Raw genomic sequence first — 21,073 nt, forward strand, 5'->3', positions numbered from 1 at the left:
TAAAACCAACAAATCAATGACTTATATTCTATGACTTATCTTCAACTCCATATCAGAGGTATTTCAAGCTGCAGCTTCTGCTTACGGCCATACCAGCCTGGATGCGCCCGATCTCATCTGATCTCGGAAGCTAAGCAGGGTCAGGCCTGGTTAGTACTTGGATGGGAGACCGCCTGGGAATACCAGGTGCTGTAAGCATTTTCAACCAGCAGAGAGCGCTCTCGCTTAATCTACCCACACAAATTTCAACGTGGTAACAGCGACAGCTCATGTCCTAAAGTGTTTTGCACATGGTTAAGGCACTTTAACTCCAACAAATAAGCGCTTCTAAATTCTTATCACCAAGAAATCAATGACTTATATTCTATGACTTATCTTCAACTCCATATAAGAGGTATTTCAAGCAGCAGATTCTGCTTACGGCCATACCAGCCTGGATGCGCCTGATCTCGTCTGATCTCGGAAGCTAAGCAGGGTCGGGCCTGGTTAGTACTTGGATGGGAGACCGCCTGGGAATACCAGGTGCTGTAAGCTTTTTCAACCAGCAGAGAACGCTCTCGCTTAATCTACCCACACATATTTCAACGTGGTAACAGCGACAGCTCACGTCCTAAAGTGTTTTGCACATGGTTAAGGCACTTTAATTCCAAACAAATAAAACCAACAAATAAATGACTTATATTCTATGACTTATCTTCAACTCCATATAAGAGGTATTTCAAGCTGCTGCTTCTGCTTACGGCCATACCAGCCTGGATGCGCCCGATCTCGTCTGATCTCGGAAGCTAAGCAGGGTCGGGCCTAGTTAGTACTTGGATGGGAGACCGACTGGGAATACCAGGTGCTGTAAGCTTTTTCAACCAGCAGAGAACGGTCTTGCTTAATCTAGCCACACATATTTCAACGTGGTAACAGCGACAGCTCACGTCCTAAAGTGTTTTGCACATGGTTAAGGCACTTTAACTCCAACAAATAAGCGCTTCTAAATTATTATCACCAACAAATCAATGACTTGTATTATATACTTATCTTCAACTCCATATAAGAAGTATTTCAAGCTGCAGCTTCAGCTTACGGCCATACCAGCCTGGATGCGCCCGATCTCATCTGATCTCGGAAGCTAAGCAGGGTCGGGCCTGGTTAGTACTTGGATGGGAGACCGCCTGGGAATACCAGGTGCTGTAAGCTTTTTCAACCAGCAGAGAACGGTCTCGCTTAATCTAGCCACACATATTTCAACGTGGTAACAGCGACAGCTCACGTCCTAAAGTGTTTTGCACATGGTTAAGGCACTTTAACTCCAACAAATAAAACCAACAAATCAATGACTTATATTCTATGACTTATCTTCAACTCCATATAAGAGGTATTTCTAGCTGCAGCTTCTACTTACGGCCATACCAGCCTGGATGCGCCCGATCTCGTCTGATCTCGGAAGCTAAGCAGGGTCGGGCCTGGTTAGTACTTGGATGGGAGACCGCCTGGGAATACCAGGTGCTGTAAGCATTTTCAACCAGCAGAGAGCGCTCTCGCTTAATCTACCCACACATATTTCAACGTGGTAACAGCGACAGCTCACGTCCTAAAGTGTTTTGCACATGGTTAAGGCACTTTAACTCCAACAAATAAGCGCTTCTAAATTATTATCACCAACAAATCAATGACTTGTATTATATACTTATCTTCAACTCCATTTAAGAAGTATTTCAAGCTGCAGCTTCAGCTTACGGCCATACCAGCCTGGATGCGCCCGATCTCGTATGATCTCGGAAGCTAAGCAGGGTCGGGCCTGGTTAGTACTTGGATGGGAGACCGCCTGGGAATACCGGGTGTTGTAAGCTTGTTCAACCAGCAGAGAGCGCTCTCGCTTAATCTACCCACACATATTTCAACGTGGTAAGAGCGACAGCTCACGTCCTAAAGTCTTTTGCACATGGTTAAGGCACTTTAACTCCAACAAATAAAACCAACAAATCAATGACTTATATTCTATGACTTATCTTCAACTCCATATCAGAGGTATTTCAAGCTGCAGCTTCTGCTTACGCCCATACCAGCCTGGATGCGCCCGATCTCGTCTGATCTCGGAAGCTAAGCAGGGTCGGGCCTGGTTAGTACTTGGATGGGAGACAGCCTGGGAATACCAGGTGCTGTAAGCTTTTTCAACGAGCAGAGAACGGTCTCGCTTAATCTAGCCACACATATTTCAACGTGGTAACAGCGACAGCTCACGTCCTAAAGTGTTTTGCACATGGTTAAGGCACTTTAACTCCAACAAATAAAACCAACAAATCAATGACTTATATCATATGACTTATCTTCAACTCCATATAAGAGGTATTTCAAGCTGCAGCTTCAGCTTCAGCTTACGGCCATACCAGCCTGGATGCGCCCGATCTCGTCTGATATCGGAAGCTAAGCAGGGTCGGGCTTGGTTAGTACTTGGATGGGAGACCGCCTGGGAATACCAGGTGCTGTAAGCTTTTTCAACCAGCAGAGAGCGCTCTCGCTTAATCTACCCACACATATTTCAACGTGGTAACAGCGACAGCTCACGTCCTAAAGTGTTTTGCACATGGTTAAGGCACTTTAACTCCAACAAATAAAACCAACAAATCAATGACTTATATTCTATGACTTATCTTCAACTCCATATCAGAGGTATTTCAAGCTGCAGCTTCTGCTTACGGCCATACCAGCCTGGATGCGCCTGATCTCGTCTGATCTCGGAAGCTAAGCAGGGTCAGGCCTTGTTAGTACTTGGATGGGAGACCGCCTGGGAATACCAGGTGCTGTAAGCTTTTTCAACCAGCAGAGAGCGCTCACGCTTAATCTACCCACACATATTTCAACGTGGTAACAGCGACAGCTCACGTCCTAAAGTGTTTTGCACATGGTTAAGGCACTTTAACTCCAACAAATAAAACCAACAAATCAATGACTTATATTCTATGACTTATCTTCAACTCCATATAAGAGGTATTTCAAGCTGCAGCTTCTGCTTACGGCCATACCAGCCTGGATGCGCCCGATCTCGTCTGATCTCGGAAGCTAAGCAGGGTCGGGCCTGGTTAGTACTTGGATGGGAGACCGCCTGGGAATACCAGGTGCTGTAAGCATTTTCAACCAGCAGAGAGCGCTTTCGCTTAATCTACCCACACAAATTTCAACGTGGTAACAGCGACAGCTCATGTCCTAAAGTGTTTTGCACATGGTTAAGGCACTTTAACTCCAACAAATAAGCGCTTCTAAATTCTTATCACCAAGAAATCAATGACTTATATTCTATGACTTATCTTCAACTCCATATAAGAGGTATTTCAAGCAGCAGATTCTGCTTACGGCCATACCAGCCTGGATGCGCCCGATCTCGTCTGATCTCGGAAGCTAAGCAGGGTCGGGCCTGGTTAGTACTTGGATGGGAGACCGCCTGGGAATACCAGGTGCTGTAAGCTTTTTCAACCAGCAGAGAACGCTCTCGCTTAATCTACCCACACATATTTCAACGTGGTAACAGCGACAGCTCACGTCCTAAAGTGTTTTGCACATGGTTAAGGCACTTTAATTCCAAACAAATAAAACCAACAAATAAATGACTTATATTCTATGACTTATCTTCAACTCCATATAAGAGGTATTTCAAGCTGCTGCTTCTGCTTACGGCCATACAAGCCTGGATGCGCCCGATCTCGTCTGATCTCGGAAGCTAAGCAGGGTCGGGCCTGGTTAGTACTTGGATGGGAGACCGCCTGGGAATACCAGGTGCTGTAAGCATTTTCAACCAGCAGAGAGCGCTCTCGCTTAATCTACCCACACATATTTCAACGTGGTAACAGCGACAGCTCACGTCCAAAAGTGTTTTTCACATGGTTAAGGCACTTTAACTCCAACAAATAAGCGCTTCTAAATTATTATCACCAACAAATCAATGACTTATATTATATGACTTATCTTCAACTCCATATAAGAGGTATTTCAAGCAGCAGCTTCTGCTTACGGCCATACCAGCCTGGATGCGCCCGATCTCGTCTGATCTCGGAAGCTAAGCAGTGTCGGGCCTGGTTAGTACTTGGATGGGAGACCGCCTGGGAATACCAGGTGCTGTAAGCATTTTCAACCAGCAGAGAGCGCTCTCGCTTAATCTACCCACACATATTTCAACGTGGTAACAGCGACAGCTCGCGTCCAAAAGTGTTTTTCACATGGTTAAGGCACTTTAACTCCAACAAATAAACGCTTCTAAATTATTATCACCAACAAATCAATGACTTATATTATATGACTTATCTTCAACTCCATATAAGAGGTATTTCAAGCAGTAGCTTCTGCTTACGGCCATACCAGCCTGGATGCGCCCCTTTGCTAACGAGGCACTGGTGCAGCTGGCAGTGATTGTGTGCAGGGCGCGGTCGGTGTGGATTGTGGAGTGTGGAGAGTGGAACACAGGCAGAGAGGAAGCAGTGGAAAAGAGAAGGCTCCCCCCGGCAGCTTTTCGCTGCACGGGGGTCAGTCTCCAGACCTTTAAGGTGGAGATGGCGGATAAAAGAGGAGATGAGGTGGAGAGGATCATGCCAAATGCTGGCAGCGAGAGGACGATGCAGGGAGACGGAAGGAGGCCGTCGGCAGCATCGGTGACGGCGATGCCGGCGGAGGTGGAGAATAGGAGAATGGAGAAGGACGGTACGAATGGATCGATGGAAGGCAGACGACGGACGGACAAAGTGGACGGAGAGAGAGCAGGTCCGCGGCAAATGGCGGTGGATGAAAGAGACAAGCAGGGAGAGAGGAGCGGAGTGGAGGCGGAGGACAGAGCGCTGGTGGTCACGGTGGAGATCGAGGGGCCGGATGAAATCACAACGATTGAGCTGCTCAAAGCTATTGATGGGACATGTGGACGTGTGGTGAGGTGCAGGCAGAAAGGCGGAAAAAAGTGGGAAATCTCGATGGGGAATCCCAAAGGGAAATCAAGACTGCTGGATGGATTTAAATTAAGGCAGTCAAACGTGATTGCGTCTGAGGTGGAAAAGGACACGAGGATTGTTTCCTTCCTAATGCTGCCCGTGTATATAACGGATGGACAGATCACTGAAAAGCTGAGACATTGGGGAGTAATGCCTGCATCCCACATCAGACGGCGGAAATGGGCGGGGACGCAGGTTTTTGATGGTACGAGATATTTAAAAGTGAGATTCACGGACACGGTCACGTCTCTGCCATACTCAACCAAGTTTGAGACCATTGAAGGGGCAGAGTACTTTAGAGTACTGCACGATCGGCAGGAAAGGGTGTGCAGGCTCTGTCTCCAACCGGGGCACATTGTAAGAGAGTGTCCTGATTTCACCTGCCACAAATGTAAGAAACATGGACATTACGCACGCGAGTGCACGGTGGAAACGTGCAGGGGCTGCAAGAGAGCGGAGGACACCTGCGTCTGCTTGCAGACGGGAGCGGAGGAGGAGAAAGAGAAGACGGAGAATGGCGCGGGCGGAGAACGCAGGCTGGAGCAGCTGGAGGGATGCGCGCATGAGATTGAGGAAGGCGTGCACGAGTTGGATGAGAGCGAGATGGAGACGGAGAAGGAGATCGAGGAGGACGGGTCGGGAGAGGATGAGGACAAGCGACCGACGACGGCGGGAGGACGGAGTGAGGAAGCGGTAGAGAGAGGGAGGAGAGGACGGCGAGGAATCGAGCGAGCTGGCAGCTGGCGCTCTCGCAGCCAGAGCAGCGTCGAGACGAGAGGAAGGATAAAAGAAAGAAGGAAGACTTCGCGGGAGGTGAGCGCTGAACTCACAGACTTGTGTGAGGGTACTAAAACAAAGAAATTGATGAAAGAGGGGGGAGGGAAGGGAGAGGGATGACATGGATAAATGATTAGGATGACAGCAGTGTTTGGACTTTTCCTTTTTCATTTATCCTCAATGTTGAGCGGCCTGCACATAATTTCGCAGAATGCGAACGGACTGAAGAACCCAGACAAACTGGAAAAAATGTTGAATATATGTGCAGCGGATATTATTTGCATACAGGAGACGCACTGGGATGGACGGATGATCGACACCTGTAAGGCAATGTGGAAGGGCTCGGTTTATGCGAGCAGGACAGATGACAATGTGGGGGGGGTGGCAATTTTGTTGAAGGAGGGGCTAAAATCAAGTCTTGTGCAAAATGACAATGGGGGGAGGTTTATAAAGATTTTGTTTGAATTTAGAGGAGTTTCTTTTTCGTTAGCAAATGTTTATGCACCAAATGACTCGAGGGAGAGAGGACTCTTTTTCCAGAAGTACGAAGGCTTTATGGGGACCAGTGATTTTGTGTTGGGGGATTTTAATGTCAAGATGAGTAGATTAGACATCAGGGACAGTGGGAAATTTCGAAATGATGCCTCAAGAGGAATACTGAGTGAAATAATGAGGAAGTATCATATGTGGGACGTGTGGAGGCAGAAGAATCCTGAGGGGAAAGTGTTCTCCAGAACACAAATGTCGAATGAATGTTTGAAACAGAGCCGTATTGATTTAATTTTGATAAAAGAAAAGTATTATGATTTGGTCATGAATATGGAATATAAGGTTACGTGTCTCAGTGACCACACAACGGTACATCTTGAACTGGGTAGGAGGGAGGGGGGTAAGGGAGGGGGTTTGTGGCATTTCAATGCCAAACTACTGGAGGATGGTGACTTTAAAAAAAGAATGAAAGAGATTATTCAGCATGACAGCTCACAATGGTTGAATGGTGGGGAGGTGTTAGAGGGATGGGAAAATTTAAAGAAAAGAATCAGGAAGATAAGTATGAAACACGCAGCAAGGAGGAATTTCAAAAAGAAAGAGAGAGAAAAGTTCCTTAGAAGAGAAATCACACGTTTAAATGCTGCTGAGGTTATAAGTGAAGAAGCTGTGGTGAGCTGTCATGCTGAACTAAAGGAGATAGAGAGAATGAAATGTGAAGGTGCGATTGTGCGGAGCAGGGCGAGATATGCCGTAGAGGGGGAAAGGAACACTGGTTTTTTTTTGAGGATGGAGAAACAGAAACAACAGAAATGTTTTATCAGGGGAGTAAGGACTGAGGGGGGTGGGTTGAAGACAGACCTAGTGGGGATTTTGGGAGGTGTGCATGATTTTTACGGGAGGATGTTTACTAGCGAGGGAGTGGATGAGAGAGTGATGAAAGATGTGCTGGAGAGTGTGACTGTGAGTGTAACAGAAGAGGAGAGGGATGAATGTGACAGTGACATCACAGCAGAGGAAATAGAACAGGCAATTGCTGCTTTGAGTATGAATAGGAGTCCTGGTAGTGATGGCCTAACAGCCAATTTCTACAAAGCGTTTAAAGAACTGATGGGGCCGATTTTACATGCAGTTTTTAGAGAAATGGAAAGACGCCAGACAGTACCAGAATCATTCACAATGGGGATAATTACTCTGATCTTCAAGAAGGGGCAGGCTGATGATCTGGGGAACTACAGGCCAATCACACTACTGAATACAGACTACAAGGTGTTAATGAAAGTTTTTGCAAACAGACTAAAATATACTTTAAAATCAATCGTTCCAATAACACAAGCCTACAGTGTGCCGGATAGGGATATTGCAGACACAATTCTGAATATTAAAGGGATGGTGGAATATTTGAGGGCATCGGGAGAGGAGGGGATTATGTTGGCTTTAGATTTTAATAAAGCGTTTGATAGGGTGGAGCACGATTTTATGTGGGGAGTTCTAGAGCGGGTGGGATATGGTGAGAGGTTTAGAGGATGGTTAAAATTGATGTACAGACATGCGGTGGGGAGGGTGAAAGTGAATGGTGTTTTAACGGAAGTCTTCAAATTAGGGAGGTCAGTTAGGCAGGGGTGTCCGATGTCAGCACTCTTATACACGGTGGTGGCAGAGCCCTTGGCATGTATGATTAAAAGGGATGGAGAAATAAGAGGGATTGAGGTACAAGGTGGGGGTGGTCTTAGTAAAATACAGAAATACGCGGATGACACAACGGTGACTGTAAGGGATATGGCAAGTATAAAAAGGGTGGTGGAATTGGTGGAAATATATGGGAAGGCATCAGGTGCAAGAATAAATATGTTAAAGTCAGAAATCATGTTTTTAAATGGGGTAGTGGCAAGTGGGGGAGTACCATTCAAGGTACAGGAGCACAGGATGAAGGTTCTCGGGATATATGTGGGGATGGAGGGGGAGAGGGTGAGGGATGAAACATGGTCAGAGGTACTGAATAAAATACAGAGGGTGCTGAATTTTTGGAAGCTGAGGCGACTGACGGTTAAAGGGCGGGTGGTGGTGGTGAATAGTCTTTTGTTTTCAAAAATGGTTTATGTAATGGAGGTGCTAGAAGTGCCAGAATGGGTGGTGAAGAAATTGAATGAACTGATGGGGGGTTTTATATGGGGTGGGAAGAAAAGTAGAATAGCGAGAGCAACCTTGATTGGGGGGTATGAGCAGGGAGGTTTGAAATTAGTTGACATAGAGAGCAAAAAGAAGGCTTTAAGAATAAAACGGGGGAGGGCTTTCTTGTATGGGGAGGGAGAGCACTGCTGGAAGAAGGTGATGGGGTTTTTTTTAAAGAGGAAGCTGGGAAATGAGTTTGCAATGCTAATGCAGACAAACGCTTACCTGACGGCAGGACTCCCGCAGTTCTATAGAGAGATCCTGGCTGCACAGGCAGAGCTGCTGAAAAACGCGAGGTGGGACTGCACAGATCTGGAGACCATTAGAGAGGTGCCATTGTTTGGCAACGGGAACATCAAACATGAAGGACAGCCACTAAAGCCAAAATACTTTGTGGAAGCGGGACTCATGCAAATAAAACATGTCATGTATGAAGTGGTGCCAGGTTTTTTGTCGGCTACAGCCATTTACGAATGTGTGCATGAATACAATGATAGAATAAGTTTAGAGCAGGTAAGGAAGGACTACGAATTAGTGAAACAGAGCATACCGGGAAGGTGGAGGGAGAAAATAGACACAGAGGTGGTAGTGAATAGGACCGGGAGGGTACCGATGTTGTATATAGAGAGGGGGGGGGAATGGGTGACTTTGGAGGGAGTGAAAGTGAAACAGCTATACAGAATGTTTGTGAAACAGGTGGTGAAACTCCCGGCTTCCCTGGAGAACTGGTGCAGGGCAGATGGGACTCTGAACATAAAACAAGTGTGGGGGAAATGGAAGATTAAAGAAAACAGCATTGAAGCCGAGGATAATGATTTTAAACTACGACATAGGAAGATTTTTACGAATGTGGTCATGCACCAGTTTGACAGGGAGGTCTGGAGGATGTGTGATGTCTGTAAGGAGAAGGATGAGGATATTAGACACATGTATGTGGAGTGCGTGAGATTACGGCCGTTTTTTAAGAGACTGAAAACCTGTATGGTGGACAAGTTGAACATGGAATGGGAGATGGAGGATGGGTGGGACAAATTTGTGTTATTTGGGATTTGGGAGAAGAGCAGGGTGGAAAATAGTGGGCTGTGCAAATTTTTACTGAGCCATGCACGGTGGGCCATCAAAGCCAGAAGGAATGTGGCTCGGTTTGAAGGGAGGGTGGCACCGATTTGGGTGTTTTTCAAGGGCTTAGTGAAAAAACAGATTAATTATAAATACATCTGTGGGATTGAAGGTTTCGCCCCTCTCTTTTTGAGGGGGAACACGCTGGTGTCTGTGGACGAGAGGGAGAGATTGGTATGGGATTGGGGGGGAGGGGGTGGAGGGATTGGGGGAGCGGAAGTGAGTGATTGAAGGTTTTCTTCCATGTGATAAGGGGTATGGGGTATGTGTTGTACTGTTTTGGTTTTTTTTGCTGGTTTGTTACATGGTTTTTTGTGTATTTTTGCACATGCGTGTATAGAGATATATGTTTGAAGTTTGTAATATTATAAGTTGTTTTTTTGTTTTTTTTTGTTTTTTTTGTTGTTGAAATAGGAGAGTATAAAAAAGTGGAGAGAGGGCTTTGTGTAAAAGTAGCAGAAAAATTGTTTTATTTTTTGTCTGGTATGCAGGAATGTATATAAAATATATTTTTTAACGAAAATGTATTTTCATAATAAAAGACAAAAAAAAAAAAAAAAGATCTCGTTCGACCATTCCGATCTCGTCTGATCTCGGAAGCTAAGCAGGGTCGGGCCTGGTTAGTACTTGGATGGGAGACCGCCTGGGAATACCAGGTGCTGTAAGCATCTTCAACCAGCAGAGAGCGCTCTCGCTTAATCTACCCACACATATTTCAACGTGGTAACAGCAACAGCTCACGTCCTAAAGTGTTTTGCACATGGTTAAGGCACTTTAACTCCAACAAATAAAACCAACAAATCAATGACTTATATTCTATGACTTATCTTCAACTCCATATAAGAGGTATTTCAAGCTGCAGATTCTGCTTGCGGCCATACCAGCCTGGATGCACCCGATCTCGTCTGATCTCGGAAGCTAAGCAGGGTCGGGCCTGGTTAGTACTTGGATGGGAGACCGCCTGGGAATACCAGGTGCTGTAAGCTTTTTCAACCAGCAGAGAGCGCTCTCGCTTAATCTACCCACACATATTTCAACGTGGTAACAGCGACAGCTCATGTCCTAAAGTGTTTTGCACATGGTTAAGGCACTTTAACTCCAACAAATAAGTGCTTCTAAATTATTATCACCAACAAATCAATGACTTATATTATATGACTTATCTTCAACTCCATATAAGAGGTATTTCAAGCTGCAACTTCAGCTTACGGCCATACCAGCCTGGATGCGCCCGATCTCATCTGATCTCGGAAGCTAAGCAGGGTCGGGCCTGGTTAGTACTTGGATGGGAGACCGCCTGGGAATACCAGGTGCTGTAAGCATTTTCAACCAGCAGAGAGCGCTCTCGCTTAATCTACCCACACATATTTCAACGTGGTAACAGCGACAGCTCACGTCCTAAAGTGTTTTGCACATGGTTAAGGCACTTTAAACCCAACAAATAAGCGCTTCTAAATTATTATCACCAACAAATCAATGACTTATATTATATGACTTATCTTCAACTCCATATAAGAGGTATTTCAAGCTGCAGCTTCAGCTTACGGCCAGACCAGCCTGGATGCGCCCGATCTCGTCTGATCTCGGAAGCTAAGCAGGGTCGGGCCTGGTTAGTACTTGGATGGGAGACCGCCTGGGAATATCAGGTGCTGTAAGCTTTTTCAACCAGCAGAGAGCGCTCTCGCTTAATCTACCCACACATATTTCAACGTGGTAACAGCGACAGCTCACGTCCTAAAGTGTTTTGCACATGGTTAAGGCACTTTAACTCCAACAAATAAAACCAACAAATCAATGACTTATATTCTATGACTTATCTTCAACTCCATATAAGAGGTATTTCAAGCAGCAGATTCTGCTTACGGCCATACCAGCCTGGATGCGCCCGATCTCGTCTGATCTCGGAAGCTAAGCAGGGTCGGGCCTGGTTAGTACTTGGATGGGAGACCGCCTCGGAATACCAGGTGCTGTAAGCATTTTCAACCAGCAGAGAGCGCTCTCGCTTAATCTACCTACACATATTTCAACGTGGTAACAGCGACAGCTCACGTCCTAAAGTGTTTTGCACATGGTTAAGGCACTTTAACTCCAACAAATAAGCGCTTCTAAATTATTATCACCAACAAATCAATGACTTGTATTATATGACTTATCTTCAACTCCATATAAGAGGTATTTCAAGCAGCAGATTCTGCTTACGGCCATACCAGCCTGGATGCGCCCGATCTTGTCTGATCTCCGAAGCTAAGCAGGGTCGGGCCTGGTTAGTACTTGGATGGGAGACCGCCTCGGAATACCAGGTGCTGTAAGCATTTTCAACCAGCAGAGAGCGCTCTCGCTTAATCTACCTACACATATTTCAACGTGGTAACAGCGACAGCTCACGTCCTAAAGTGTTTTGCACATGGTTAAGGCACTTTAACTCCAACAAATAAGCGCTTCTAAATTATTATCACCAACAAATCAATGACTTGTATTATATGACTTATCTTCAACTCCATATAAGAAGTATTTCAAGCTGCAGCTTCAGCTTATGGCCATACCAGCCTGGATGCGCCCGATCTCGTCTGATCTCGGAAGCTAAGCAGGGTCGGGCCTGGTTAGTACTTGGATGGGAGACCGCCTGGGAATACCAGGTGCTGTAAGCTTTTTCAACCAGCAGAGAGCGCTCTCGCTTAATCTACCCACACATATTTCAACGTGGTAAGAGCGACAGCTCACGTCCAAAAGTGTTTTGCACATGGTTAAGGCACTTTAACTCCAACAAATAAGCGCTTCTAAATTATTATCACCAACAAATCAATGACTTATATTATATGACTTATCTTCAACTCCATATAAGAGGTATTTCAAGCAGCAGCTTCTGCTTACGGCCATACCAGCCTGGATGCGCCCGATCTTGTCTGATCTCGGAAGCTAAGCAGGGTCGGGCCTGGTTAGTACTTGGATGGGAGACCGCCTGGGAATCCCAGGTGCTGTAAGCATTTTCAACCAGCAGAGAGCGCTCTCGCTTAATCTACCCACACATATTTCAACGTGGTAACAGCGACAGCTCACGTCCTAAAGTGTTTTGCACATGGTTAAGGCACTTTAACTCCAACAAATAAGCGCTTCTAAATTATTATCACCAACAAATCAATGACTTATATTATATGACTTATCTTCAACTCCATATAAGAGGTATTTCAAGCTGCAGCTTCAGCTTATGGCCATACCAGCCTGGATGCGCCCGATCTCGTCTGATCTTGGAAGCTAAGCAGGGTCGGGCCTGGTTAGTACTTGGATGGGAGACCGCCTGGGAATACCAGGTGCTGTAAGCTTTTTCAACCAGCAGAGAGCGCTCTCGCTTAATCTACCCACACATATTTCAACGTGGTAAGAGCGACAGCTCACGTCCAAAAGTGTTTTGCACATGGTTAAGGCACTTTAACTCCAACAAATAAGCGCTTCTAAATTATTATCACCAACAAATCAATGACTTATATTATATGACTTATCTTCAACTCCATATAAGAGGTATTTCAAGCAGCAGCTTCTGCTTACGGCCATACCAGCCTGGATGCGCCCGATCTTGTCTGATCTCGGAAGCTAAGCAGGGTCGGGCCTGGTTAGTACTTGGATGGGAGACCGCCTGGGAATACCAGGTGCTGTAAGCATTTTCAACCAGCAGAGAGCGCTCTCGCTTAATCTACCCACACATATTTCAACGTGGTAACAGCGACAGCTCACGTCCTAAAGTGTTTTGCACATGGTTAAGGCACTTTAACTCCAACAAATAAGCGCTTCTAAATTATTATCACCAACAAATCAATGACTTATATTATATGACTTATCTTCAACTCCATATAAGAGGTATTTCAAGCTGCAGCTTCAGCTTACGGCCATACCAGCCTGGATGCGCCCGATCTCGTCTGATCTCAGAAGCTAAGCAGGGTCGGGCCTGGTTAGTACTTGGATGGGAGACCGCCTGGGAATATCAGGTGCTGTAAGCTTTTTCAACCAGCAGAGAGCGCTCTCGCTTAATCTACCCACACATATTTCAACGTGGTAACAGCGACAGCTCACGTCCTAAAGTGTTTTGCACATGGTTAAGGCACTTTAACTCCAACAAATAAAACCAACAAATCAATGACTTATATTCTATGACTTATCTTCAACTCCATATAAGAGGTATTTCAAGCTGCAGCTTCAGCTTACGACCATACCAGCCTGGATGTGCCCGATCTCGTCTGATCTCGGAAGCTAAGCAGGGTCGGGCCTGGTTAGTACTTGGATGGGAGACCGCCTGGGAATATCAGGTGCTGTAAGCTTTTTCAACCAGCAGAGAGCGCTCTCGCTTAATCTACCCACACATATTTCAACGTGGTAACAGCGACAGCTCACGTCCTAAAGGGTTTTGCACATGGTTAAGGCACTTTAACTCCAACAAATATAACCAACAAATCAATGACTTATATGCTATGACTTATCTTCAACTCCATATAAGAGGTATTTCAAGCTGCAGCTTCTGCTTACAGCCATACCAGCCTGGATGCGCCCGATCTCGTCTGATCTCGGAAGCTAAGCAGGGTCGGGCCTGGTTAGTACTTGGATGGGAGACCGCCTGGGAATACCAGGTGCTGTAAGCATTTTCAACCAGCAGAGAGCGCTCTCGCTTAATCTACCCACACATATTTCAACGTGGTAAGAGCGACAGCTCACGTCCTAAAGTGTTTTGCACATGGTTAAGGCACTTTAACTCCAACAAATAAAACCAACAAATCAATGACTTATATTCTATGACTTATCTTCAACTCCATATAAGAGGTATTTCAAGCAGCAGATTCTGCTTACGGCCATACCAGCCTGGATGCGCCTGATCTCGTCTGATCTCGGAAGCTAAGCAGGTTCGGGCCTGGTTAGTACTTGGATGGGAGACTGCCTCGGAATACCAGGTGCTGTAAGCATTTTCAACCAGCAGAGAGCGCTCTCGCTTAATCTACCCACACATATTTCAACGTGGTAACAGCGACAGCTCACGTCCTAAAGTGTTTTGCACATGGTTAAGGCACTTTAACTCCAACAAATAAACGCTTCTAAATTATTATCACCAACAAATCAATGACTTATATTATATGACTTATCTTCAACTCCATATAAGAGGTATTTCAAGCAGCAGCTTCTGCTTACGGCCATACCAGCCTGGATGCGCCCAATCTCGTCTGATCTCGGAAGCTAAGCAGGGTCGGGCCTGGTTAGTACTTGGATGGGAGACCGCCTGGGAATACCAGGTGCTGTAAGCATTTTCAACCAGCAGAGAGCGCTCTCGCTTAATCTACCCACACATATTTCAACGTGGTAACAGCAACAGCTCACGTCCTAAAGTGTTTTGCCCATGGTTAAGGCACTTTAACTCCAACAAATAAAACCAACAAATCAATGACTTATATTCTATGACTTATCTTCAACTCCATATAAGAGGTATTTCAAGCTGCAGCTTCTGCTTACGGCCATACCAGCCTGGATGCACCCGATCTCGTCTGGGGCCTGTACTACGAAGCAAGTTCAACATATCCAGGATATCTTTTCCTTATCCAGATTCACTAAGCGGGACAATTGCAATCACGCTAAGCGGTCACACGACAGTGGTTATCAACTCGGTATATCAACCCAGGTTTCTCCAATCTGGATATGAGCGCGTGCACATAAAAGGGGCGGTGTTTTCAGCGCATGACCAATCGCAAGCATGGAGAAGTCCGCTGTCAGAGCCGCTTATTTCAGTAGCGAAGAGCAAACTATAATTTTACGGAAATATGATGAGTATAGGCATATAATACAGGCAAAAAGCAACACAGTTGCAGCTGCAAAATGCAGGAAAGACAGCTGGCAAAAGATCGCTGACTGTATAAATGTGTAAATTCATAGGGATATAAACATATATTTGAATATTCTGGGAATCTTAATCTTAAACTGTAAACCATGATCAGCAATATTAAAATAATAAAAGGCTTGCAATATTTCAGTTGATTTGTAATGAATCCAGAATGTATGACATTTTTTTGTTTTTGTGTTTGCATTACAGAAAATCACAATATTCTAATTTTCTGAGACAGTCCTGTATATATTGGTTCTATAACTATTGTTGTTGACCGATAACTTGTGCTGATGCTGTACCAAAGAATTGGGTTTTTTTATTTATTTTATTTTATTTTTTATTTTTTCAGGAGGGGGGTGTTTAGTATTTTAAAGTGACTTCTCAGAATGTTCGAGGGACGAAATTGAAAATCCCTTTTTTGCTATCCCCTTACAAATGCATCTTCTTTTTGATTTCTTCTTGATTTATTTATTTAATTGGTATTAGTTTTGGATTGACTGTACATCGGATTTTGGGTGATGATTTGTTTTATTTATTCATTGATTGATTTATTTTTTTTTTTCTCCTCCACCTCTTTTTTCTTTTTTTCCTTTTTTCCTTTTTTTTTGATTTTTTTGGATCGTTCATACAGGGAAAGCAAAGGGGTTTTGGTGGCCCTGAATACGCGTTCTGTTCGGAGGGATCCTCTCACGATCCGCGCACCAAGCTCCACTGGATTCTCTTCGAAAGGGCATGCCATTTTCCAAGAGAGCTGATTGGTCAGTGCGCGGTGCTTTTACACCCGGCGATCTGTATCTCGAACATAACCTGCTCCGGAGCAGGTTAGCGGTTCAGCATAAGTTACCATGGCGATGTGCCCCGATAAGAAGTGAACCACCGTCGTAGTCCTGAAAACCCAGGGTTAAACCTGAAGTTACCTCGCTAACCCCAAATCCCGCTTCGTAGTACAGGCCCCTGATCTCGGAAGCTAAGCAGGGTCGGGCCTGGTTAGTACTTGGATGGGAGACCGCCTGGGAATACCAGGTGCTGTAAGCTTTTTCAACCAGCAGAGAGCGCTCTCGCTTAATCTACCCACACATATTTCAACGTGGTAACAGCGACAGCTCATGTCCTAAAGTGTTTTGCACATGGTTAAGGCACTTTAACTCCAACAAATAAGTGCTTCTAAATTATTATCACCAACAAATCAATGACTTATATTATATGACTTATCTTCAACTCCATATAAGAGGTATTTCAAGCTGCAACTTCAGCTTACGGCCATACCAGCCTGGATGCGCCCGATCTCGTCTGATCTCGGAAGCTAAGCAGGGTCGGGCCCGGTTAGTACTTGGATGGGAGACCGCCTCGGAATACCAGGTGCTGTAAGCATTTTCAACCAGCAGAGAGCGCTCTCGCTTAATCTACCTACACATATTTCAACGTGGTAACAGCGACAGCTCACGTCCTAAAGTGTTTTGCACATGGTTAAGGCACTTTAAGTCCAACAAATAAGCGCTTCTAAATTATTATCACCAACAAATCAATGACTTGTATTATATGACTTATCTTCAACTCCATATAAGAAGTATTTCAAGCTGCAGCTTCAGCTTATGGCCATACCAGCCTGGATGCGCCCGATCTCGTCTGATCTCGGAAGCTAAGCAGGGTCGGGCCTGGTTAGTACCTGGATGGGAGACCGCCTGGGAATACCAGGTGCTGTAAGCTTTTTCAACCAGCAGAGAGCGCTCTCGCTTAATCTACCCACACATATTTCAACGTGGTAAGAGCGACAGCTCACGTCCAAAAGTGTTTTGCACATGGTTAAGGCACTTTAACTCCAACAAATAAAACCAACAAATCAATGACTTATATTCTATGACTTATCTTCAACTCCATATAAGAGGTATTTCAAGCTGCAGCTTCTGCTTACAGCCATACCAGCCTGGATGCGCCCGATCTCGTCTGATCTCGGAAGCTAAGCAGGGTCGGGCCTGGTTAGTACTTGGATGGGAGACCGCCTGGGAATACCAGGTGCTGTAAGCTTTTTCAACCAGCAGAGAGCGCTCTCGCTTAATCTACCCACACATATTTCAACGTGGTAAGAGCGACAGCTCACGTCCTAAAGTGTTTTGCACATGGTTAAGGCACTTTAACTCCAACAAATAAGCGCTTCTAAATTATTATCACCAACAAATCAATGACTTGTATTATATACTTATCTTCAACTCCATATAAGAAGTATTTCAAGCTGCAGCTTCAGCTTACGGCCATACCAGCCTGGATGCGCCCGATCTCGTCTGATCTCGGAAGCTAAGCAGGGTCGGGCCTGGTTAGTACTTGGATGGGAGACCGCCTGGGAATACCAGGTGCTGTAAGCTTTTTCAACCAGCAGAGAGCGCTCTCGCTTAATCTACCCACACATATTTCAACGTGGTAAGAGCGACAGCTCACGTCCTAAAGTGTTTTGCACATGGTTAAGGCACTTTAACTCCAACAAATAAAACCAACAAATCAATGACTTATATTCTATGACTTATCTTCAACTCCATATCAGAGGTATTTCAAGCTGCAGCTTCTGCTTACGGCCATACCAGCCTGAATGCGCCCGATCTCGTCTGATCTCGGAAGCTAAGCAGGGTCAGGCCTTGTTAGTACTTGGATGGGAGACCGCCTGGGAATACCAGGTGCTGTAAGCTTTTTCAACCAGCAGAGAGCGCTCACGCTTAATCTACCCACACATATTTCAACGTGGTAACAGCGACAGCTCACGTCCTAAAGTGTTTTGCACATGGTTAAGGCACTTTAACTCCAACAAATAAAACCAACAAATCAATGACTTATATTCTATGACTTATCTTCAACTCCATATCAGAGGTATTTCAAGCTGCAGCTTCTGCTTACGGCCATACCAGCCTGGATGCGCCCGATCTCATCTGATCTCGGAAGCTAAGCAGGGTCAGGCCTGGTTAGTACTTGGATGGGAGACCGCCTGGGAATACCAGGTGCTGTAAGCATTTTCAACCAGCAGAGAGAGCTCTCGCTTAATCTACCCACACATATTTCAACGTGGTAAGAGCGACAGCTCACGTCCTAAAGTGTTTTGCACATGGTTAAGGCACTTTAACTCCAACAAATAAGTGCTTCTAAATTATTATCACCAACAAATCAATGACTTATATTATATGACTTATCTTCAACTCCATATAAGAGGTATTTCAAGCTGCAACTTCAGCTTACGGCCATACCAGCCTGGATGCGCCCGATCTCGTCTGATCTCGGAAGCTAAGCAGGGTCGGGCCCGGTTAGTACTTGGATGGGAGACCGCCTCGGAATACCAGGTGCTGTAAGCATTTTCAACCAGCAGAGAGCGCTCTCGCTTAATCTACCTACACATATTTCAACGTGGTAACAGCGACAGCTCACGTCCTAAAGTGTTTTGCACATGGTTAAGGCACTTTAAGTCCAACAAATAAGCGCTTCTAAATTATTATCACCAACAAATCAATGACTTGTATTATATGACTTATCTTCAACTCCATATAAGAAGTATTTCAAGCTGCAGCTTCAGCTTATGGCCATACCAGCCTGGATGCGCCCGATCTCGTCTGATCTCGGAAGCTAACCAGGGTCGGGCCTGGTTAGTACCTGGATGGGAGACCGCCTGGGAATACCAGGTGCTGTAAGCTTTTTCAACCAGCAGAGAGCGCTCTCGCTTAATCTACCCACACATATTTCAACGTGGTAAGAGCGACAGCTCACGTCCAAAAGTGTTTTGCACATGGTTAAGGCACTTTAACTCCAACAAATAAAACCAACAAATCAATGACTTATATTCTATGACTTATCTTCAACTCCATATAAGAGGTATTTCAAGCTGCAGCTTCTGCTTACGGCCATACCAGCATGGATGCGCCCGATCTCGTCTGATCTCGGAAGCTAAGCAGGGTCGGGCCTGGTTAGTACTTGGATGGGAGACCGCCTGGGAATACCAGGTGCTGTAAGCTTTTTCAACCAGCAGAGAGCGCTCTCGCTTAATCTACCCACACATATTTCAACGTGGTAACAGCGACAGCTCACGTCCAAAAGTGTTTTTCACATGGTTAAGGCACTTTAACTCCAACAAATAAGCGCTTCTAAATTATTATCACCAACAAATCAATGACTTATATTATATGACTTATCTTCAACTCCATATAAGAGGTATTTCAAGCTGCAGCTTCAGCTTACAGCCATACCAGCCTGGATGCGCCCGATCTCGTCTGATCTCGGAAGCTAAGCAGGGTCGGGCCTGGTGAGTACTTGGATGGGAGACCGCCTGGGAATATCAGGTGCTGTAAGCTTTTTCAACCAGCAGAGAGCGCTCTCGCTTAATCTACCCACACATATTTCAACGTGGTAACAGCGACAGCTCATGTCCTAAAGTGTTTTGCACATGGTTAAGGCACTTTAACTCCAACAAATAAAACCAACAAATCAATGACTTATATTCTATGACTTATCTTCAACTCCATATAAGAGGTATTTCAAGCTGCAGCTTCAGCTTACGGCCATACCAGCCTGGATGCGCCCGATCTCGTCTGATCTCGGAAGCTAAGCAGGGTCGGGCCTGGTTAGTACTTGGATGGGAGACCGCCTGGGAATATCAGGTGCTGTAAGCTTTTTCAACCAGCAGAGAGCGCTCTCGCTTAATCTACCCACACATATTTCAACGTGGTAACAGCGACAGCTCACGTCCTAAAGGGTTTTGCACATGGTTAAGGCACTTTAACTCCAACAAATAAAACCAACAAATCAATGACTTATATGCTATGACTTATCTTCAACTCCATATAAGAGGTATTTCAAGCTGCAGCTTCTGCTTACAGCCATACCAGCCTGGATGCGCCCGATCTCGTCTGATCTCGGAAGCTAAGCAGGGTCGGGCCTGGTTAGTACTTGGATGGGAGACCGCCTGGGAATACCAGGTGCTGTAAGCTTTTTCAACCAGCAGAGAGCGCTCTCGCTTAATCTACCCACACATATTTCAACGTGGTAAGAGCGACAGCTCACGTCCTAAAGTGTTTTGCACATGGTTAAGGCACTTTAACTCCAACAAATAAGCGCTTCTAAATTAATTATCACCAACAAATCAATGACTTGTATTATATACTTATCTTCAACTCCATATAAGAAGTATTTCAAGCTGCAGCTTCAGCTTACGGCCATACCAGCCTGGATGCGCCCGATCTCGTCTGATCTCGGAAGCTAAGCAGGGTCGGGCCTGGTTAGTACTTGGATGGGAGACCGCCTGGGAATACCAGGTGCTGTAAGCTTTTTCAACCAGCAGAGAGCGCTCTCGCTTAATCTACCCACACATATTTCAACGTGGTAAGAGCGACAGCTCACGTCCTAAAGTGTTTTGCACATGGTTAAGGCACTTTAACTCCAACAAATAAAACCAACAAATCAATGACTTATATTCTATGACTTATCTTCAACTCCATATCAGAGGTATTTCAAGCTGCAGCTTCTGCTTACGGCCATACCAGCCTGAATGCGCCCGATCTCGTCTGATCTCGGAAGCTAAGCAGGGTCAGGCCTTGTTAGTACTTGGATGGGAGACCGCCTGGGAATACCAGGTGCTGTAAGCTTTTTCAACCAGCAGAGAGCGCTCACGCTTAATCTACCCACACATATTTCAACGTGGTAACAGCGACAGCTCACGTCCTAAAGTGTTTTG

The 21,073-nt window shown here is 45.4% G+C and overlaps 41 non-coding genes across 41 annotated transcripts; all 41 read left to right on the forward strand.

Moving 5' to 3' along the window:
- Positions 1-79: 79 nt before the first annotated feature.
- On the forward strand, positions 80-198 carry LOC133435570 (5S ribosomal RNA). Its single transcript, XR_009779410.1, has one exon. It is a non-coding gene; the product is annotated as a 5S ribosomal RNA (ribosomal RNA).
- A 217-nt stretch (positions 199-415) lies between these two features.
- On the forward strand, positions 416-534 carry LOC133435537 (5S ribosomal RNA). Its single transcript, XR_009779378.1, has one exon. It is a non-coding gene; the product is annotated as a 5S ribosomal RNA (ribosomal RNA).
- Positions 535-734: 200 nt separating this feature from the next.
- LOC133435659 (5S ribosomal RNA) lies at positions 735-853 on the forward strand. The gene has a single exon (XR_009779496.1). It is a non-coding gene; the product is annotated as a 5S ribosomal RNA (ribosomal RNA).
- A 216-nt stretch (positions 854-1,069) lies between these two features.
- On the forward strand, positions 1,070-1,188 carry LOC133435463 (5S ribosomal RNA). Its single transcript, XR_009779310.1, has one exon. It is a non-coding gene; the product is annotated as a 5S ribosomal RNA (ribosomal RNA).
- A 199-nt stretch (positions 1,189-1,387) lies between these two features.
- Positions 1,388-1,506, forward strand: LOC133435562 (5S ribosomal RNA). The gene has a single exon (XR_009779402.1). It is a non-coding gene; the product is annotated as a 5S ribosomal RNA (ribosomal RNA).
- A 216-nt stretch (positions 1,507-1,722) lies between these two features.
- LOC133435626 (5S ribosomal RNA) lies at positions 1,723-1,841 on the forward strand. The gene has a single exon (XR_009779464.1). It is a non-coding gene; the product is annotated as a 5S ribosomal RNA (ribosomal RNA).
- Positions 1,842-2,040: 199 nt separating this feature from the next.
- Positions 2,041-2,159, forward strand: LOC133435737 (5S ribosomal RNA). Its single transcript, XR_009779570.1, has one exon. It is a non-coding gene; the product is annotated as a 5S ribosomal RNA (ribosomal RNA).
- A 205-nt stretch (positions 2,160-2,364) lies between these two features.
- LOC133435676 (5S ribosomal RNA) lies at positions 2,365-2,483 on the forward strand. Its single transcript, XR_009779513.1, has one exon. It is a non-coding gene; the product is annotated as a 5S ribosomal RNA (ribosomal RNA).
- A 199-nt stretch (positions 2,484-2,682) lies between these two features.
- LOC133435741 (5S ribosomal RNA) lies at positions 2,683-2,801 on the forward strand. The gene has a single exon (XR_009779574.1). It is a non-coding gene; the product is annotated as a 5S ribosomal RNA (ribosomal RNA).
- Positions 2,802-3,000: 199 nt separating this feature from the next.
- Positions 3,001-3,119, forward strand: LOC133435496 (5S ribosomal RNA). The gene has a single exon (XR_009779340.1). It is a non-coding gene; the product is annotated as a 5S ribosomal RNA (ribosomal RNA).
- Positions 3,120-3,336: 217 nt separating this feature from the next.
- Positions 3,337-3,455, forward strand: LOC133435460 (5S ribosomal RNA). The gene has a single exon (XR_009779307.1). It is a non-coding gene; the product is annotated as a 5S ribosomal RNA (ribosomal RNA).
- Positions 3,456-3,655: 200 nt separating this feature from the next.
- On the forward strand, positions 3,656-3,774 carry LOC133435664 (5S ribosomal RNA). The gene has a single exon (XR_009779501.1). It is a non-coding gene; the product is annotated as a 5S ribosomal RNA (ribosomal RNA).
- Positions 3,775-3,991: 217 nt separating this feature from the next.
- On the forward strand, positions 3,992-4,110 carry LOC133435620 (5S ribosomal RNA). The gene has a single exon (XR_009779458.1). It is a non-coding gene; the product is annotated as a 5S ribosomal RNA (ribosomal RNA).
- A 6,275-nt stretch (positions 4,111-10,385) lies between these two features.
- LOC133435478 (5S ribosomal RNA) lies at positions 10,386-10,504 on the forward strand. Its single transcript, XR_009779324.1, has one exon. It is a non-coding gene; the product is annotated as a 5S ribosomal RNA (ribosomal RNA).
- A 217-nt stretch (positions 10,505-10,721) lies between these two features.
- Positions 10,722-10,840, forward strand: LOC133435546 (5S ribosomal RNA). Its single transcript, XR_009779387.1, has one exon. It is a non-coding gene; the product is annotated as a 5S ribosomal RNA (ribosomal RNA).
- A 217-nt stretch (positions 10,841-11,057) lies between these two features.
- LOC133435616 (5S ribosomal RNA) lies at positions 11,058-11,176 on the forward strand. Its single transcript, XR_009779454.1, has one exon. It is a non-coding gene; the product is annotated as a 5S ribosomal RNA (ribosomal RNA).
- Positions 11,177-11,375: 199 nt separating this feature from the next.
- LOC133435573 (5S ribosomal RNA) lies at positions 11,376-11,494 on the forward strand. The gene has a single exon (XR_009779413.1). It is a non-coding gene; the product is annotated as a 5S ribosomal RNA (ribosomal RNA).
- Positions 11,495-11,711: 217 nt separating this feature from the next.
- LOC133435745 (5S ribosomal RNA) lies at positions 11,712-11,830 on the forward strand. The gene has a single exon (XR_009779578.1). It is a non-coding gene; the product is annotated as a 5S ribosomal RNA (ribosomal RNA).
- A 217-nt stretch (positions 11,831-12,047) lies between these two features.
- LOC133435509 (5S ribosomal RNA) lies at positions 12,048-12,166 on the forward strand. The gene has a single exon (XR_009779352.1). It is a non-coding gene; the product is annotated as a 5S ribosomal RNA (ribosomal RNA).
- Positions 12,167-12,383: 217 nt separating this feature from the next.
- Positions 12,384-12,502, forward strand: LOC133435632 (5S ribosomal RNA). Its single transcript, XR_009779470.1, has one exon. It is a non-coding gene; the product is annotated as a 5S ribosomal RNA (ribosomal RNA).
- Positions 12,503-12,719: 217 nt separating this feature from the next.
- On the forward strand, positions 12,720-12,838 carry LOC133435618 (5S ribosomal RNA). Its single transcript, XR_009779456.1, has one exon. It is a non-coding gene; the product is annotated as a 5S ribosomal RNA (ribosomal RNA).
- A 217-nt stretch (positions 12,839-13,055) lies between these two features.
- LOC133435603 (5S ribosomal RNA) lies at positions 13,056-13,174 on the forward strand. Its single transcript, XR_009779441.1, has one exon. It is a non-coding gene; the product is annotated as a 5S ribosomal RNA (ribosomal RNA).
- Positions 13,175-13,391: 217 nt separating this feature from the next.
- On the forward strand, positions 13,392-13,510 carry LOC133435652 (5S ribosomal RNA). Its single transcript, XR_009779489.1, has one exon. It is a non-coding gene; the product is annotated as a 5S ribosomal RNA (ribosomal RNA).
- A 199-nt stretch (positions 13,511-13,709) lies between these two features.
- Positions 13,710-13,828, forward strand: LOC133435689 (5S ribosomal RNA). Its single transcript, XR_009779525.1, has one exon. It is a non-coding gene; the product is annotated as a 5S ribosomal RNA (ribosomal RNA).
- A 199-nt stretch (positions 13,829-14,027) lies between these two features.
- LOC133435505 (5S ribosomal RNA) lies at positions 14,028-14,146 on the forward strand. Its single transcript, XR_009779348.1, has one exon. It is a non-coding gene; the product is annotated as a 5S ribosomal RNA (ribosomal RNA).
- A 199-nt stretch (positions 14,147-14,345) lies between these two features.
- On the forward strand, positions 14,346-14,464 carry LOC133435656 (5S ribosomal RNA). Its single transcript, XR_009779493.1, has one exon. It is a non-coding gene; the product is annotated as a 5S ribosomal RNA (ribosomal RNA).
- Positions 14,465-14,681: 217 nt separating this feature from the next.
- LOC133435646 (5S ribosomal RNA) lies at positions 14,682-14,800 on the forward strand. Its single transcript, XR_009779483.1, has one exon. It is a non-coding gene; the product is annotated as a 5S ribosomal RNA (ribosomal RNA).
- A 1,824-nt stretch (positions 14,801-16,624) lies between these two features.
- On the forward strand, positions 16,625-16,743 carry LOC133435595 (5S ribosomal RNA). Its single transcript, XR_009779434.1, has one exon. It is a non-coding gene; the product is annotated as a 5S ribosomal RNA (ribosomal RNA).
- Positions 16,744-16,960: 217 nt separating this feature from the next.
- On the forward strand, positions 16,961-17,079 carry LOC133435527 (5S ribosomal RNA). Its single transcript, XR_009779369.1, has one exon. It is a non-coding gene; the product is annotated as a 5S ribosomal RNA (ribosomal RNA).
- A 199-nt stretch (positions 17,080-17,278) lies between these two features.
- On the forward strand, positions 17,279-17,397 carry LOC133435490 (5S ribosomal RNA). The gene has a single exon (XR_009779334.1). It is a non-coding gene; the product is annotated as a 5S ribosomal RNA (ribosomal RNA).
- Positions 17,398-17,613: 216 nt separating this feature from the next.
- On the forward strand, positions 17,614-17,732 carry LOC133435461 (5S ribosomal RNA). The gene has a single exon (XR_009779308.1). It is a non-coding gene; the product is annotated as a 5S ribosomal RNA (ribosomal RNA).
- A 199-nt stretch (positions 17,733-17,931) lies between these two features.
- LOC133435723 (5S ribosomal RNA) lies at positions 17,932-18,050 on the forward strand. Its single transcript, XR_009779557.1, has one exon. It is a non-coding gene; the product is annotated as a 5S ribosomal RNA (ribosomal RNA).
- A 199-nt stretch (positions 18,051-18,249) lies between these two features.
- Positions 18,250-18,368, forward strand: LOC133435571 (5S ribosomal RNA). The gene has a single exon (XR_009779411.1). It is a non-coding gene; the product is annotated as a 5S ribosomal RNA (ribosomal RNA).
- A 217-nt stretch (positions 18,369-18,585) lies between these two features.
- LOC133435596 (5S ribosomal RNA) lies at positions 18,586-18,704 on the forward strand. The gene has a single exon (XR_009779435.1). It is a non-coding gene; the product is annotated as a 5S ribosomal RNA (ribosomal RNA).
- A 217-nt stretch (positions 18,705-18,921) lies between these two features.
- Positions 18,922-19,040, forward strand: LOC133435631 (5S ribosomal RNA). Its single transcript, XR_009779469.1, has one exon. It is a non-coding gene; the product is annotated as a 5S ribosomal RNA (ribosomal RNA).
- A 199-nt stretch (positions 19,041-19,239) lies between these two features.
- On the forward strand, positions 19,240-19,358 carry LOC133435564 (5S ribosomal RNA). The gene has a single exon (XR_009779404.1). It is a non-coding gene; the product is annotated as a 5S ribosomal RNA (ribosomal RNA).
- A 217-nt stretch (positions 19,359-19,575) lies between these two features.
- On the forward strand, positions 19,576-19,694 carry LOC133435589 (5S ribosomal RNA). The gene has a single exon (XR_009779428.1). It is a non-coding gene; the product is annotated as a 5S ribosomal RNA (ribosomal RNA).
- A 199-nt stretch (positions 19,695-19,893) lies between these two features.
- LOC133435517 (5S ribosomal RNA) lies at positions 19,894-20,012 on the forward strand. Its single transcript, XR_009779359.1, has one exon. It is a non-coding gene; the product is annotated as a 5S ribosomal RNA (ribosomal RNA).
- A 199-nt stretch (positions 20,013-20,211) lies between these two features.
- On the forward strand, positions 20,212-20,330 carry LOC133435491 (5S ribosomal RNA). The gene has a single exon (XR_009779335.1). It is a non-coding gene; the product is annotated as a 5S ribosomal RNA (ribosomal RNA).
- Positions 20,331-20,547: 217 nt separating this feature from the next.
- LOC133435462 (5S ribosomal RNA) lies at positions 20,548-20,666 on the forward strand. Its single transcript, XR_009779309.1, has one exon. It is a non-coding gene; the product is annotated as a 5S ribosomal RNA (ribosomal RNA).
- Positions 20,667-20,865: 199 nt separating this feature from the next.
- On the forward strand, positions 20,866-20,984 carry LOC133435724 (5S ribosomal RNA). Its single transcript, XR_009779558.1, has one exon. It is a non-coding gene; the product is annotated as a 5S ribosomal RNA (ribosomal RNA).
- The last annotated feature ends 89 nt before the right edge of the window (positions 20,985-21,073 follow it).

Source organism: Cololabis saira, unplaced genomic scaffold (genome assembly GCF_033807715.1).
Source record: "Cololabis saira isolate AMF1-May2022 unplaced genomic scaffold, fColSai1.1 scf055, whole genome shotgun sequence".
NCBI lineage: Eukaryota > Metazoa > Chordata > Actinopteri > Beloniformes > Belonidae > Cololabis > Cololabis saira.